Source organism: Agelaius phoeniceus, chromosome 2 (assembly GCF_051311805.1).
Source record: "Agelaius phoeniceus isolate bAgePho1 chromosome 2, bAgePho1.hap1, whole genome shotgun sequence".
Taxonomy (NCBI): Eukaryota; Metazoa; Chordata; class Aves; order Passeriformes; family Icteridae; genus Agelaius; species Agelaius phoeniceus.
Window position 1 is genome coordinate 6,597,101 of NC_135266.1, and position 16,707 is coordinate 6,613,807.

The 16,707-nt window shown below is 43.4% G+C and overlaps 1 protein-coding gene across 9 annotated transcripts in view; it reads left to right on the plus strand.

The window, feature by feature from the left end:
* The window catches only part of LOC143692001 (uncharacterized), a 213,450-nt gene that overhangs the window by 111,345 nt on the left and 85,398 nt on the right, over positions 1 to 16,707 (plus strand). For 2 of the 9 annotated variants that reach the window (XR_013179875.1, XR_013179856.1), the window contains one exon: positions 9,473 to 14,172. The exons of 4 other annotated variants lie outside the window; for them this stretch is intronic. The gene's annotated coding sequence lies outside the window, so the exon portion shown is untranslated. 3 more of the 9 variants (XR_013179853.1, XM_077171468.1, XR_013179874.1) reach the window with 2 other exon arrangements.

Below are 16,707 nucleotides of genomic sequence, written 5' to 3' on the forward strand. Positions count from 1 at the left end.
GCCTGTCTCTGCAGCTGTAACCTCACTTACACAAAGAGGTGAATTTGAACCTCAAACACAAGACCATTTCTGGTGCACAGTGAACAGCTTGGCTCAATTTATGGGGGCATCTGTGTCAAAACTGTTGTGATGTTTGCAAAGTCCATCAGCATTTTGCTTGTCTGGGTAGTTCTGTGCGTGCTGTTTTCCTTGTTTATGCCATTAGGAGAAACCTTATATTGGCTTTCCAAAATAAAAGGGAAAAAAGGTGCTGTTTAGGCTACATTTCAGCTGAGTATATGTCTACAATGTATATGGTACATCTTTCCTTCAGAGCTGATCCAGAGATTACAGGTGACTGCAAAGTTATTTGGTGTTTTGTCCACCCCAGAAAAACCACCTCCCAAGCTTGGATTCTCCCTTGGTGTTTGAGACATCCACATGAGCCCCTTACCTTCTGGAATTCCACAGCTGTGGAGATAAAGAAACCAAACCACTAAAGAAAAGGGCCTAAAGCAGTGTGGCAGTGTGTTATTCCAGTGCCCCACTCCTACACAGGGCTTGTACAGCCCAACCCATGCCTGGCTTTCACCATCATGGTGTTTTCAAACATGAAAATGTGACAAGGCTTCTGTAACTTCTCTGGGACTAGAGTCAATCATTTTCCTACACACCAACACTTTATACATACACAGATGAAAACATGCAGGTGCTTGCAAACAGTATAAACACCATCCAGCACACCCTTTATACAAAAATCACCTACTTTGTTGATTCACCATTTCTCTTTTCACCACAGGGAAGACTAACACTTTCTGAATAACAAGACACAAAGCATTTTGCAAGTGGGAAACAAGTGGCATTGGATGAAAACTCTTGAACAATTGATTTCTCTTGTCCTTCTGCAATTCTTTCTTTCCATTAACATTGTTACCCTGCCATTCCTTTTAAAGGTGAGGAGGAGAACAGAAGAGCAGCTAAACCCAAAGGCAGTTATCCACGATGCACACTGCATCCTGAGAGTCCTCACCACAAGTACAAACGATGTTGATTTCCTGCCACAACAAGGTAGCAGGGCGGTGTGCCAGAGGAGGAAAATGATCTTTTTACAAAGAGAACCTTGTCCAAGACAACTTTATTACCAGGCATGAACTCAAGAGAGTTAAAAAGCTGCTTTTTAAAAATGATCAGGTGCAGGGTAGAAGGATTAGGTCAGGACTTAAAAGCTTTCTTCCAAAATGTGGCAAATAGATTCTGAATTCTGATCGTGTCTGCAGTGTCAGCAGGTGACTGATTCATCTGCAGCATGGGAAGAAGACTTTTAACACTGTCCAGACAAGGGATATTCCACTCCTCACAGGACACCCTGGCCTACTTCAGTCACTTGGCAATTCTCATCAGGCCATGAAGGCAAGTTAGTCATGCTCCTGTTCACAAAGTTTCTGACACTTCTACTTTCCAGTAAGCCATGAAGCCTCAGAGAGACTTTCTGCCTTATGGGTGTCGTGCAACGAGTGAGACTGTAATATCTTTTTTTTTTTTTTTTTTTGCAGGTTTGTCTGATAAGTGGGTGGGCAACAGTTAGAGGCCAATTTGTGCTTTTCCATCACTCTGTCTAGACATATTTGCAGGGACTGCTTTGCCTAAAAGAGGAAAGGGTATATCATATATTACACAATAATGGGTTATTTTTACTTGTAATGCATTAAGAGGCTGTTTTCAATCAGAAACCATTTGATATGAGGGTATGTTCTGGACGATAAATGGAAAAAGTGGAGAATATCCTTTTTTTTTTTTCTTTTTTCACACAGCAGACAATACCCATACTTTCCATATAGACAGGAAATGGTTTATATATAGAAATACAGTCTATTTTATATGCATACATAATGTATTGATTTATTTAAAAACTGTCACTGTAATTGGTTGAAGCTGCAAAATGGATAAACACCTATGTAAATACTTCAGTGCAGCCCAGAAAAGACAAATCTGGAAACTTTAAGTGGGATTCCTTGCCATCAGACTCTGAGGGCATGACACACATGGTGTGAGGGTCATGTGCCGTTCAGCAGTCGCTCAGAGCCACCAAATCTGCTCTGTTCAGCATCTGTGTATCCCAAGGTACAGTCCTATTTTACATTGTTGCAATGTCTTCTCACAGTTGTATCTTCTCACCACCCTTTCATGCCACAGCTCCCAGTGGGGCTGCAGTTTTTGTTCTTACAGGCACCACAACCAGTGGGGCTGGCTCCCATTCTGCCTCAGGGCTGCGGAGTTCTCCAGTCCCATATTCCCTGGCTGCCTGCCACCTCTTCTGGCTGGAGCTGTCCACTGTCCTCTTCTGTCTCTGGATTGGAAGAAGGTGCTCTACATTCCCCAGGAGCAGGGTGTGTCCATGGCAGAGCACTTTTCTGCACAGACACGTATTGTCTGTAGCCACCCCTTCCCCAAGGGAACAGCACACAAGAAAACCTTTCCTGCTCAGTTTGGAGTTTGGGGTTTCTTTCCACATCTTTGTGCTTCTGCCCCTGAGGACATGAACATTGGGAAGGCGATGAGCTGCTCCCAGGTTTCTGGAGTCCAGACTGCTTAAGAAGTCAAGGAATCCCTGCTTTATCAATGCTGCTCTGCAGTTCAACAGAGCTAAGTCATTTTTTGACTCTAAAATCTTGCAGAAGGTATTTGGATTGTTTTAAGATGATCTTCCACGAAGCTGAGACTCCAGGAGTCAGGAAGGTTAGGAGCTACGTGTTTAAAACTGTGTTCAGTTCAAATTGGATGAATTCCTGCTCACCAGACTATGATCCACAGTCAGGCATTATGGTCAGATTATTTAATACATTAGCAAAAGTGAATTTGATGGACACAGCCACCAGCTGGACTGTGATCTGATAAGGCAGTCACAGAGAAGACACAGTAACAGGCCAGAAAAAAAAATTGTTTCTTTCAGGCACTGTAAACAGATCTGTGTTTACTTTATTGCAAAGGGCTTTTTTTTTCCTGTGCTACCAACATGTAATCTTTCATTTGACTTAATATGTGTTTGATATTGTTTGTTTGCTTGCTTTTACATATGCTACATCCCTTAATGGGATTCTTCAGCCTTGTATTTCATTCCATGTAGATAACAAAGTTCTCCAATGTTTCCCTTTAGATTTCTCAAGCTCCACATGGCTGCACTGCTTTTTTCAATACATTTTTTCCCCAGCTGTTTTTTAATAAGGCAAGAAGTACAGTAAGAGCACTTGGCTACTTCCTACTGCAACCATTAATGGCCATGGTAGGCAAAGACTCACAAACCCTGTTACAGATAGGAAAATAAATCTCTCTCTACCATGAAGCTGTGTTGTAGGGAGTGAAATACTCTCTAAGCCGTAAAAGTTGAACTTGGAGTGAGGAGAACTCCAGCCGTCACCTTGCATATTTAATTTGTTACAGGCCATCTGTGTGCATCATCAGGGATCTCAGGAAAATATTACTCAGCTGTCTTTTATCTCTGTCTAGTCTAGCTGGAGCGTGGGTTAGCAGAATACAAAGAAACAGGTTCCTACCCTCAGCCTGATGATAAAAGATGCTGGTAACCTAATGGAAGCAAATGTTCTGTATTGATTAATAATACAGGGCTATAACCCACTGAATGTGCTGCATGAGGCAGAGTTTGGAAAACAAGTAATGAGTTTCTTCCTTCCTAATGAGCTCTTTATTAGTTGTTGAAGTGGAATGTGAGAGTAGAAAGTAAAGCTCAGGTATCAAAAGAAGTGGTGATGACGGGTTGAGGGGGGTCACTTGTGAAAACAGTGGAAATCAAATCAATTAGGCCTGTCAGCTGGAAAACATCATGGGGAATTAACACTTGTTTGTCTGGATTCCTGCAGCCTGCACAAAAGTGCACAAAAAGAAAAGTGTATTCAGGTAACAAAGAAAGTGTTGTATTAAAACTGTGGTTTCACTAAAGGAAGAAAAAAGGTGTTGTGTTATGTAAGACTTACAGCCCCTGACAGATGAAATAAGTTAATGGGATACAACTTTAAAACCAGCAGTGAGCTTTTACCCTTCAGAAACAAATGCATCTGCTCAGTAGCAATGGAAGGAGGTAAAGGCACCACCTCTGTGAACTTTAGGGCTCATAAAGAGTAGAACCTGGCAGGGCTCTGCTGAAAATGGTGGGATTTTTCCAGGTTACCATGAAACTGGAATTACAGCTGGTGGCATAAATGGAAAAGGCATGCAAAAAATCCAGGGACTATTTGGATCATGGGGCTACAAAGGAGGGAAACCTTGGGGGCAGAGACCTTCCAGAGTCTTTGGATGTCAACCTCATTTCTGGTTTATTTTGCTTTCTCTCACCTCAAGTTTGAAATATACTGAAAGGCCCTTCCCTCTACTGAAAAAGAGTTGTTTTGTTTTGTTTTTCATATCACACTCCAGGAGAGCAAAGATGGTGCCAGGGCAGTTACAACCACAGCTTCTACTGGATCAGTGCCTGACTGAGGAAAGCAGGAATTCAGGTCTACAGTCTCCAAGGCCTCTGACTAAACTCATTAAAACTTGGACACAAAAATTAAGCAGTGAGATGCATTGGCCCTGTTCCCTTCTCCTCCCCTAACTCTGGCAGACACCAGGGAGTTCCCCCCAGCCCCTGCCCCTGGGGCTGTCAGAGGGGTGACCACCCTGGGCACGAGGCAGGGATGCCCTCCTGCATCAACCTGGGCTTTGCAGAGCCCACACCTGGTTACCAAAGCCAGGGGCTCAAGGCTACCTGCACACAAAACCAAGCCTCAGCCTGCCAGATGGATGATTTTTATCACTGGTAAATACATGTAGGTGCTACTGAGACACCCCAAATTGCCAAGAAATAGTGTAGGAATAAGCAACAGGATCAAAAAGTTTCAACAACTTGCACTTATGTTAAAATAGAAGGGGACTGTGAATAACTTCTTTATCTTTTAAACTTGTGTTACCATTATTGATTTTCATTGCTGTTTTTTGAAGCAAAGTAGTTGCGGTAGCTTTGAAAGTCTGACTGGATTCCAGAATAAAAAATGCAATTGTTCTTTCCCTGTTCCCCCATTTTATGCACTGGCTACAAATACACATTCTTGGCACACACCACAGCCTTTAAAGTGCACAATTTTTAATGCAATTAGAAAAAGAAACAATTCCAAATGACAGGAATAAATTAAAGGAATGGCTTGAAGGTGCAATCACAAATGGCTTAGTACTTTTTATTCAGGGGGTATTTCTTCATGAAAAACATTTCTTCTGACTGTCTAGCAGTTTTTGAATCACCTTGTCCAGTGTTTCAAGAGTCATGGCATTCCTAACTGTAGTCTGAATTATTTTATTTGTAAAAATGCATAAAAACAATTTTTCCTATACTTGGGTGAAGTAACAGAAGAGAAAAGTGTTGTTTAACTTTTGTCTTTGTTACTCAAGCCATTGAAAAGCCCTGCTCACTCCTGCCTTCACATATTTTATTTCACAATGAAGTTGGGATGTTAAGTCAACCAACTTACACATTTCAATGCAAATAAAATATAACAAAGCAAGAGCTACTTGTTGCCCTTTACAGATCAGTGGTAGGGAAGGTGTGGAAAGCTATTTGGAGCTCCCCCTGCTCACCCCTGTTAACACATGCATGCTTCCTTAAAGGAGTGATTACACCTTGCTGTTGGCAGTGCAAAGCTTAGTAAATCTTTACATTTTCACTATGAAAGAAGGGAATTTCCTCTTACTTCTGTGGGCAGCCAGCCAGTGAAAGGTGATGGGAAATACATGACATCCTGTTCTGTCTACCTTTCATCTTTCCTGTTCACAGATGCATTTTGAGCCTGACATGCAGGTGTAATTAAAAACAGGTTGATGCCATGCACAGCTCAGCAGATGCACACAAAATTAGTACCTGCTGTGAATCCAAGTACTTTAGCTTTTATGAAGCAGCCAGGCATTTGCAAATTGTCTCTTGTAACTGCAATAATACGAACATAAGAATAAAGTGGATCGTGTGGCTTTCACTAACACAGAAAAATGGCAAACACTTTCCTCATTAGTACTCAAAGCAATGTAATCCTAACTATTCATGCTGATGGTTTTCAAATAAGCTAACACTCATGCACTGGTGCATTTCACACTTTAAGAAACAAATCCCTCTTTTCCCTGCTCATGTGGGCAGCAATGCAGCGCCCGTATTCTCCAGCTGGCCACTGCTGTGCTGAGGCTGGAAAGGGCTCTGGTCAGCCCCATTTGCCATGATCTTTAAAAGCACTTCTAAGGAGGATTCAGCTCTCCAGCCTACTCACTGGAGACACTGTGCTTGGCATGCCTAATGCAGCTGCCATGCCTTCTCTTCCCTAGAAGTCAAATCAGGAGAGGGAGATGCAGGCGGGAGGTGCTTGCTCTGCAATTGCCTGGTCCTGCCCTGCTCCAAACGATCTGAGGCTCTTGCCAGGAGGGGATTCCAGGTGAGGACACAGGCCAAAGTGACAGGGAGCAGAGGATGGGGCCATAAAATTTGATGGCAGTGGAGCTTTCAACTGCAGTACTTCAAAATGATGCCATGCTGGCTCCTCCCTGGCAACTGGCAGCAAGAAAAACACAGTAAAAGGAAGATCCATCTCTTGCCTGCCTCACCAGCAGCTCAGCCAGGTTCTGTTGCTTTCAACACTGGGGCAAAGTTGGCTATTAAAATTCTCCCCACCTCAGTTTAGTGATCCCATACCATGAGTAGGAGCAGTCCTTCACCTCTGATGAGAGCAGCAGCATAAATCTGTTCAGCTGCACATTTCAGCTCCGTGGTGTCAGACAGGCATAATGAGAGCTCCAGAGTCCAAGTGCCACCACTCCAGTCTTACAGCAGTGCCACTGCCCACGCTCCATGTGAGTCAGCTGTGGGAGGGGAGAATTAGGCCCAACATGTCTGGGCTGAAGCAATGATTTAATCAAACTGCTCCTTCCACCTCTGACAAGTGCCTTTTTGTGCTTCGTGGTGTTTAGCTTGAAGTTGCCAGTTGGAATTTTTCACACCTGTGGTTTATTTAAGTCCTTATTCTGCTGTAGCTCCACACATTTGAGACAATAAATGTATCCTGTAGAGCTGTGAAGTATTAGGTGAGGGAAACATTTATGTGCAGGTGATGGGGATAAATGAATGATACAGGCAATGCTACATTTTCTATTACTTTCCAAATACACACAACTGCTACCCATGACCTCCTAGGTCAGAAAACCACTTTTAAATGCTGCGAGGAGCTCTTGGTGGAGTCCTCAAAGTATTCAGTGTGTGTTCTGGCTATTCATGCAAGAAAATTTTTCATACCACTTATAAATATTCCCAAGAACGATCACATGGGCCGATTGTGTTCATCGGGAACACTTAATAAGAGAAAAGGAATGACTTCAATTTCATGCAATCACACCTGAGATCAAAATCTACTTAACAGAGAGGAAATTAGAAAATATTTACAGAACAAAAATTCCAAAAATAAATAGGAAACTCCCACTGGCGGAAAAAATTAAAAAAAAAAATACCAGGCAATACTAGCAGATCAGACTGTAGGAGAACATTGCCATACCTAAGTGGAGTTACAAAGTAACCCAGAATTATTTTAGACACTACAGTGGGTTTATCAAGACTTTAATCACCAGGTAAGCAGGAGATGATTTTTTTTTCAATCATTAGACATTATTGTAATAGTTTGTTAATCATTCATTTTCAAAAATCCTGGCTTCCTCCAGCAGTTTAAAGTTAACCAAAGAATAAGCAATTGTATCTATTTGAATTACCTTGCTTCAGACATAGTAGAGTTTCCATTGTCAGAGCAGCAAGAGCCAAACATTTCCAGCTTCTATTCTCAGCTGTAACAATTCAAACTGATTAGTCAAAAAAAAATTAAAAGAAAATAAAAATAAAGCAACACATTATATATTTTCTTGTTATAGTATCTTCTTTAAAGGCATTTTATTCAGAACAGCTGTGTCCCTACTACTTTCCATCACTGTCCTGTTCATCTCACTTGCACTATCAAGATAAATGATTGTTAGATATACATGGCTGGACCTTGCATTTAAACAGCCTCTAATCCCCATGGCCAGAGATACCATGAATAACTGAAATACCAGAGAATGAACAGTTTCACTAACCATGTTTTGCCTTAAATAATCAGAGCACCTGGTAGATCCACACACATTTAATTAATTTGCTGTTTGCTCCATTACATAATTAACCATTTAATTTCATTGCCCTCTGGTTTTGCTCACTAATTAATTATTTCTTGCTATTTCATCGATCGGCTGCTTGTACATTTCTTGCTTTTCCAGCTACCATGTTTTCCTTCTTTATTATATCAGCCCTCCTCCCTTTTTTTGTTCCTGCCCAATTTCCATTCCTCTTTCTGTCCTTTCTCAGCTGTTGCTCACTCTTCTGTCTCAGCAGTGGAGCCGCCCAGTCCCCACTGGGGCACAGCCACTGCCCCCAGACAGAGGGGACCCAGCTGGGCACCACATTCAGGTGTTGGACAGGGTGGGAACTTCACTGACAGAGCAAAACCTGTTTGAAGTGTGATGATCCCATGACAAAACATCATCCTGGCTGCAAATGGTTCATTTCCAGTTGTTAAAGCAAACCTAGCTGGACTGGGGAGGCATTATTTAGGACAAATGCTGCTTGCATTTGTTTGAAATGGGAAGGGTTTGGTGACTTGGGGATTTTCTGTTCCTAAGACAGGAACTGCTCGCTAGCTGATGTCTTAAACCTACTGTTAATGCTTCATGGCATCCTGCAGGTTACTAAAAAGAATGCTGTATGAACAATATAAGAAAAAATTATCTAGGAAATTAGCTCCTGTGGGAACACACAAATCTTAGCTGATGCCTAGAATACAGATTTGTTTCTCCTCTCCTCTATGAATTGGTGTGCTCATTGTCCAATCTGGGTTCACTTAATTCTCCCAGAAGTCTTTAAAGCTATTTCTACTAAACATTTTGGATTTTTTTTTTTCTCACAAACTGCTTTAGTGAACTTGCACTTTCTGCTGCAACCCGTTCAGTCAGCGAGTTTTAGGAGTGCAATGGTGACTTTGAATTCAATCTCCTGATGTTGGGCTCTCATTATCTAAGTGTAGCCGACGCTTTTTATTTCTGTGAAAGCTTGTTTGGATTTCTGTCTGCCCCAGTCTGCTCTGGTTTAGATTTCTTGTCTGAATGCTGTCCAGAATCCAGTGCTTACGCTACCATTCACCATATCACTTTTTGCTAATTGCTCCCATATTTGAAGAAGTCACGTGTGCCAAATTGCTGGATTGTGACTGCACTCTCAGACGGCTTCTAGCACCTCCCCAAAGAGGCAATTAAAACTCCAAGCAGTGCAGGGACAGGAAAATTGCCTGTCAGAGGCTCTGGGGGTCATCCGACATTCCTTCAAAAATGTCTTTTTTGTGCGTTTGACCTTTCTAAAAGAGGGAATATTTTTGCTGCTAAATTTTCCTCTTTCTTGCAGCAGCCTGAAAGCCTGTTTTGGATGATCATTGCTTGAGAGGATCAGGGAATGTTCCCTCTGATGGATAGGACAGTCATGGCAGCTCTGCCCCGGTGGTGGTGAAGGACTGAAGTCAGCTCTTCATTTCATGGACGTGAGGAACACTGCTGACCTCAGCAGGACTGCATGCACCTCTTGATCCTATCACTGGCAAACTGGTCCTAGAGACAAAGAAATAGCTCAACTTGAGCTGAATCTGCAGAAGAGATCAGTATGTAACCGCGTGTCTTGATGAATTAAGCAATTTTCCTTGAGATTGCTCCTATGGGTTGATACCATTCTTGGAAAAGGGCAACACAGAGGCTCTGGAACCCAGAGCAAAGTCAGGCCTAGTTACTGCTCAAATCTAGTCCTAATTAGGAGCTCTTTGTTCCTATTACTGAATAAAAGGAAGTAAATTCCTAAATTCAGTATTCTACATAACAACAGGCGAATGTAGCAGGATAAAGGCAGATGACATTTCTTGAAACACAAAGAACCTCCTGTGACTGAAGGAGCATCATTAAAAGTAGTAAGAATGGTGGTTTCAAAATCAATTGAGAATATTGGATCAAACAGGAATTCATTTAGCTCAGCTGTAACAGAGAAACTAGTGGGAAAAAGGGCATAAAATCCTCTTTCTGCCCTGTGCTGATGGGAATCACTGAATAGCTCCACATCATGGCCTCAGTGATCTGGGAAAAGCATCCTTAATGCTGGGTGAGCTCTGAGCCCCAGAGCACCCAGGATGGGTCATGTTTCCTTCATCTTCCTCCTCTGGCTGCAGGGGGACACCAAAAGTCCTTAAATGTCCAGTGAAAGCTTCTCCATATGAAGCTTCAGTCACGTTACACCTGAACACATGTTTTTGGACATCTGTCTTCCATTGAAAAACAGAAGGCTGAAAAATGTTTCTGAGTCTTGGGAGGGGAGAAGGGGAGTGAAGGGACAGAGGATGCAGCTTTTCCAGCATCAGGATCCTTGAAGCAGTTCTCCAGCAGGGTCAAGTGTCTCATTCTTTCTCAAGACCTCATTTTTATGTTGCTTTTTATTTACCCAGGCCCCTTCCTACACACAGGGAGCTGCTCAGGCTTGGCAACAGACACATGTAAGACAAATTGTTCAGTACTGGGTAAAGAACTCCACAAAACCCCAACAGCTCTGGGTGCTCTAGTTTGCACCTTGGCAAAATATACATATCCATTCACCCTGGAAGTCGGACTAACAGTAGAAAAATCTTTCCATAAAGAGGAAGAAAGCCTTCAGGAAAAGGGGGAAAAGCTGTTTTTCAACTAAAGTATTCCACTTCTCAATTTTGTAAACTGATAAAAGGATGGACAGCATGGGCGCTCAGAGACTGATGGGAAAGGTGAGGCTCTTCAGAGCTCAACTCATCCCATGGCAGCAGAAATGGCCCTGTTTGCCAGGTGCCAGCCAGCAGGTGCAGGATTTCCCAAGCTATTTTCCCTCAGAGAGCCTCCAAACAAGGAAAAGCTGGCCTCCAAACAAGAAAAGCTGGCCTCCAAAGAGGACAGCTCCGAGGGGTCAGCTACACCTGAGGCCCTCACATTACATGCGTGTGTCTAGAAATGTTTGGTTTTTGTTTATCTTTTTTTTTTTTTTTTGATTCAGCCCAAGTTTGCCAAACACCTGGGCTATTTCTTTGTCTCTGGGAGCAGTTTGCCAGCGGCAGGAGCAAGAGGAGCAGCAGTGGTTGGGTGACCCAGCCCTGGAACAGGCTCCACACGGGGCTGCCACAGCCGATCCCTTTGGCCGCTGCTCCACCGGCCCTGCAGAGGAAATGTCAAGGAGTGATTGTGCAGATTTGTCTGGGTTCACAGGCTCTGAGACAGCACCTGGCAGCACATGCCCACACTGACACCAGCCTTCACAAAAAGTTGGCTTGGCCCACAGCAAGTTCTGAGCTCTCCCAGGCAGAGGGTCCAGGCAGTGGGCATCTTCCTGAAGGGATGTTTTTGGCATAAGGGGAATGTGGATGGAAACAGCTCTGGTTTAAATGGCTTAAAGGAATATTTTCTGGGGGAAATAACTGCAGTGAGGGTTGTCTGCAGCCCTGTTGGGGGAGGTGCCTGTCACTTAGGCAGAGGATCATGCTGTGTATGGTTCATCCACAGTTTTGGGCAGATGCTTCCCTCCCTCCCTGCCCTGGCTCCTCCCTGCCCTGTCACCTGGTCATCAGTCCCAGGTCGGGTTTGCTTTTCCTTCCCTCCCCCTGCCAATTCCTTCCTCTCCTGCTACTCTGTAGCAGCAAATCAAGGCAGGTGAATTTCGGAATTTTTCAGAAAATGGCCACTGGCACTGTACCAGGGACCTCCCTCACCTCTGGCTGCACTCAGAGCCTGTCAGGTCTCTGGTGAGGGTGGGAGGGGGTTGGGGGGAGCAGCCAAGTGAAGTGCTTCAAGCTGTGAGACATTTTCTGTTTATGTTGCAGGCCAAACCTCTTGGATTTGAACCAGAATGGCCACTTTTTAATTTTTTTTTTGCAGGCAGATATATCTGTGGAGAGCAGGAAAGAGTAGCACATATCCTGGTCGTGGTGTTCTCTCAGGGAAAACAATAATGTGAGGCAACACTCTGCCAGCTGCAGGCTGCACATTGTCCTGCTCCATGGGAACAATGGCCAGGACAGCTGGCATTGCTCCCTAAATAAGGAGCAGCTCTTTGGTGCAAATTCACCTCTGCACCACCAAAATCACCATTACTACACTGCTTCAGATTTTCCTTTGGAGGGGCAGATTGCTCAGAAGGAAGTAGCAAGGCAAGCCCAGTGTCATGTGGAATAGCTGAAATTCCTCAAGTTCCTTTTTGCCAGGATTTCAAGCTGTGAAAGACACATGATCTCCACTGCTTGAGACTTTAACTGAGGATTTTCCCCAACAGAGATGGATAGGTAGCTGTACAATTTTTCTCTTTTTTTTTTCCTACATCTGAGTTAAATCATTGTTAGGGCCTGCATTTGGAAACAGTAACCTCAGATGGGGTTTATCAAAAGGAATATATGACTCCTTACCCTCAGGAACTGATCTGCCCTATGAGAAAATACAATTAATTCAAATTTTTTCACCTTTTCTGCCATTCACATTGTTCACAGCACCCCATGAAAGCAGGGGTTGAGATCCAGTGGCCTCAGACCCTTATTGCTGTATTTGGTCTCAGTCAGGGGCCAGTAACAAGCTGTATCTATAAATCTCTCTTGTATGCCTGTAGCAGGAGCTGCTGTCCGTTTTCACACTGATAGGGGATGAAGTTTAAATACTGAACAGCTTCATGCTGATATTCACTGATTCATCAGAAGTAGGTGAGGTGAGGAAAAGAGAAGTTTTATTCCTTGCCACATCAGTGGTTTTTTAATTGCCCAGCCCAGTCCATCAGGGGGTACCTGGTTAACTGAAGAGGCATTGCCATATGAGGGGAGAAGAGGGCTGTCAATAATTTGTGGGCAGGAGTGTTGAAACTGCCTCTTAAATAAAGTTAGAGATCAGCAACCTTTGGGGAGGGGGTGAGAAGATTTGGATTTGAAAAAACAGCTGTAGGAGGCACCAAAGGAACATGGTGTAAATGCAGGTTAGCATGATTTAGCAAGAAGGCCCTGTGACTTTGAGCTCCTTGGAAGACAATGGAGTGTAATTTACTTTAATTTCTTTATCACTCATGTCTTTATGAACCTCTGAAATTCCTGTTATCTGTTCCAGATTTTTTTTTCCCAGATAAGTATTTTAATGAACTTAGAATCACAGTTCATTTCCAGATCATTTCCAGATAATTAGCTAACTAAGGTATTACACACAGAATTCCTTCTCCCTGTGTGTCTGGAGCACCCATACGAAGAGCCAACACCTCCCTGCAGTGTCCAAGGTTTCCATTTTCCATGGCTTTGCTTCCCAGGACAGCTTGAGAGCTGATAGTGCAGGGAGGAGAGGAGAGGAGAGGAGGTGTTTCTATGCTAACCAGGGCAGTAAGGAACATTCCTTCACCTACAGAAAGTCTGCCACAGATTTCACTCAGGGCCAGGATTTTACTCAGGGTCTGCCAAGCTCTTGCCTGTCCTGTGGATTTGAGTGTTTTTGGAGCACGTTTACTGAGCATGAATGACCAAGTCAGCAACATGCAGCTGCCAGCTCAGCCATGGTGGCTGCCTGGGAATGCAGGATGAGCTCCCTGCTGGGGAAAAATAGGGCAGGTAAAAGCACAAGGTACCACAGTGCTGTCACAGTTATTTCACTTTTACCCATGGCTTTGAATGCAGCCAATTACTGCTGGAGAAAAGCAGCTCTATCACCTCCATTTGAATTTTTTCTTCCTTCTAATGCAGATATCTACAGCTTTGTATTATTGCCTTAATTTTGGAAATGAGAAAGGAGAAAAGAGAAGGAATGACACTTGTCCCTGATGATACAGGCATTGTCAGACCCATGAGGGAGGCTCTGAAATGCCTCCTCCTAGTCTTGTTCTCATTCCTCTGGGTTATAAAGATGTGACAGATACAGTACATGTTCTGTTCTTACACTCTGCTTAGCAAAATCAGACAATTAGGAAGACTCCTTGAACATGAAAACTGAAGACTGAATTATCCAGAAATGTACTATCTGCTGTTTTCTTTATTTTTTGAATTTAAAAAGTGTTTATTTAAACTTTGAAATAAATTGTCTATTTGTTACCAGGTTAAATCTTATTTCATTTCCCCAATTCTTCTCTCTAAAGGCTTTTCTTCTCAGTTTGCATTACATTGGATAACGTTTGGAATTAATATCACATAACGTTAGTCTAAAAATACATGCACCATTATTATTATCAAATAGAGATAAGTGTGCGTTGCCAAGTAGAAAAGAAAGCTGTGAAATATAATGCCACGTACAAGTATTTTTTTCGTGATCTTCCAGAACATGAAGGATAGACATGGGCTGCCAGATACTCATTTCTGATGGATAAATGCAACTGTGGTTTCCATAGCTATGCAAGGTTTTGTACAGCACCCATCACCACTGTCTCTAAGCATCTGTTGCTGCTGCTGCATGCCTGAATCCATGGAACACTGAGAGAATTAAATTAAATAAATGAAGAGAAGGTCCTTGAGCCTGGACACCCAGAGTGTGGAGTGACTTGGGCCAGGCTCACCTGTAAAACAAGTTGTTCATTGTATTTGCTGAAAAATGCCTTGACAAAGGCAGGAATGATGCATCTGACTCCATGTTCTCAGAAGGCTAATTTATTACTTTATGATACTATATTATATTAAAGAATACTATACTATACTAAAGACTACAGACAGGATACTTACAGAATGCTAAAAAGATAATAACGAAAACTCATGACTTTCTCCAGAGCCCTGGCACAGCTTGGCTCTGATTGGCCAGAGAGTGAAAACAACTCACACCAGAATCCAATGAAACAATCACCTGTGGGTAAACAATCCCCAAACACATTCCACATGTGAGCACAACACAGGAGAAGCCAATGAGATAAGAATTGTTTTCCTTTTCTCTGAGGCTTCTCAGCTTCCCAGGAGAAAAATCCTGGGTGAAGGGATTTTTTCAGAGAATGTGAATGCCACAGTTGTTTGTTAATCTGTCTTTCCACAGCTCTCCAGTTGCTCAGCTCCTTGTTCTGGTAGCACCTTACAGGAAAGGTCTCAGTGTCTCAGCTGGAGCCTCTCCCACAGCCCCAGGACACGGCTGGTCAGGACAGGGCACCCAGGTCCTCAGCTCTGCACCAAGTCAGGCTCCTCTCTGCAGTCTCACTGCCTTCTTTAGGACCTGTGGATCCAAAGATCCTTCCCTCTTGAAATCATAAAACCAAATCTATCAGTGAGGTTGGGAAATGCCTTTAGAGTCATCCAGTCCAGCCACTAACCCAGCACTGCCAAGTCCACCACTAATCCATGTCCCTAAGAGAGCCATGTCTCCAAGTCTTTTAGATACCCCCAGGAATAGTAACTACCACTAACCTGGGCAGTCTCTTTTAGTGCTTGACAAACCTTTCAGTGAAGGAATTTTTCCCAATATCCAATCTACACCTCCCCCGTGTAACTTGATGGGATTTCCTCTTGTCTTATTTCTTGTTACCTGGGAGAAGAGACCAACCCCACCTGGCTACAGCCTCCTGTCAAGGAGCTGTAGAGGTTCAAAAGGTCACCCCTGAGCCTCCTTTCCTCCAGGCTAAACACCCCCAGCTCCCTCAGCTGCTCCTCATCAGATCTGTGCTCCAGACCCTTCCCCAGCTCTGCTGTCTTCTCTGAACATGCTCCAGCACCCCAACATCCTTCTTGTCTTGAGGGGTCCAAAACTGGACACAGTATTTGTTGTCAGAATTTTGTGTCTTGGATCACTTTTAGAGGTTTTCTTCCCTGGTCTTTCTAGCTGAAGATCTCTTATGGGATTGTCAGGCTTCCATCCTCTCTGCACTACAGGAAGCGTTAAGTCTTGGGAATTTGGCTTTCCCTGTGCAGTTGAGATCCCTCTTTGGCAGGATCCCTCTTTGAAGATTTACTCAGCTTTTTCTTTTCTCCAGGAGATTTCCTTTATCTTTAATCAGGGAGGTTTACATCTTCCTTTTACCAGACCATTGGTTGTTCTCTCCCTTTTAACAGCACAAATATTTCTTTGGGATGGTCTGATGCAGTTTTTATTGGCTCAAATATTAAATAATTCCTGTGCTATCTCATCCTTGGCTTTACTTTTTGATGATGCAGATGCTCCCCATACTTGGAAGGCAGCATCTGAACTCAGAGCAAAATCTTCCCCTAATGCAATCCTCACGTTGTATAAGAACTTGTGCATTGGCAACACGATTTTATGCATTGGGAGCAAGAGAATCAGGGGTGTAAGCTTTCAACTCAGCTGTGCCTGGGACCAGGTAAGAGCCACTAAGAATCTTGAGGCATTAATAGGCTTGAAGTAACCTTGTTCACAGGTTTTTCTCTGAGGGAGATTTAGTACACCTCTGCATGAAGATGCCAGGATCAGGTCTTGGAAGGTGAACAGCAGTGTCTGAACATCACAGTCCTTAATGACAGAATCATAGAATGGTTTGGACTGGAAAGGACATTCAAAGGTCCTCTAGACCAAGCACCTGCAATGAGCAGGGACAGCTTCAACAAGATCAGGTTGCTCAGAGCCCATCCAACCAAGAGGTCACAAATTCACAGATCCTTTCAGACTACACAGACAAGTACCACCACTAATGAAGCAGTACCATAA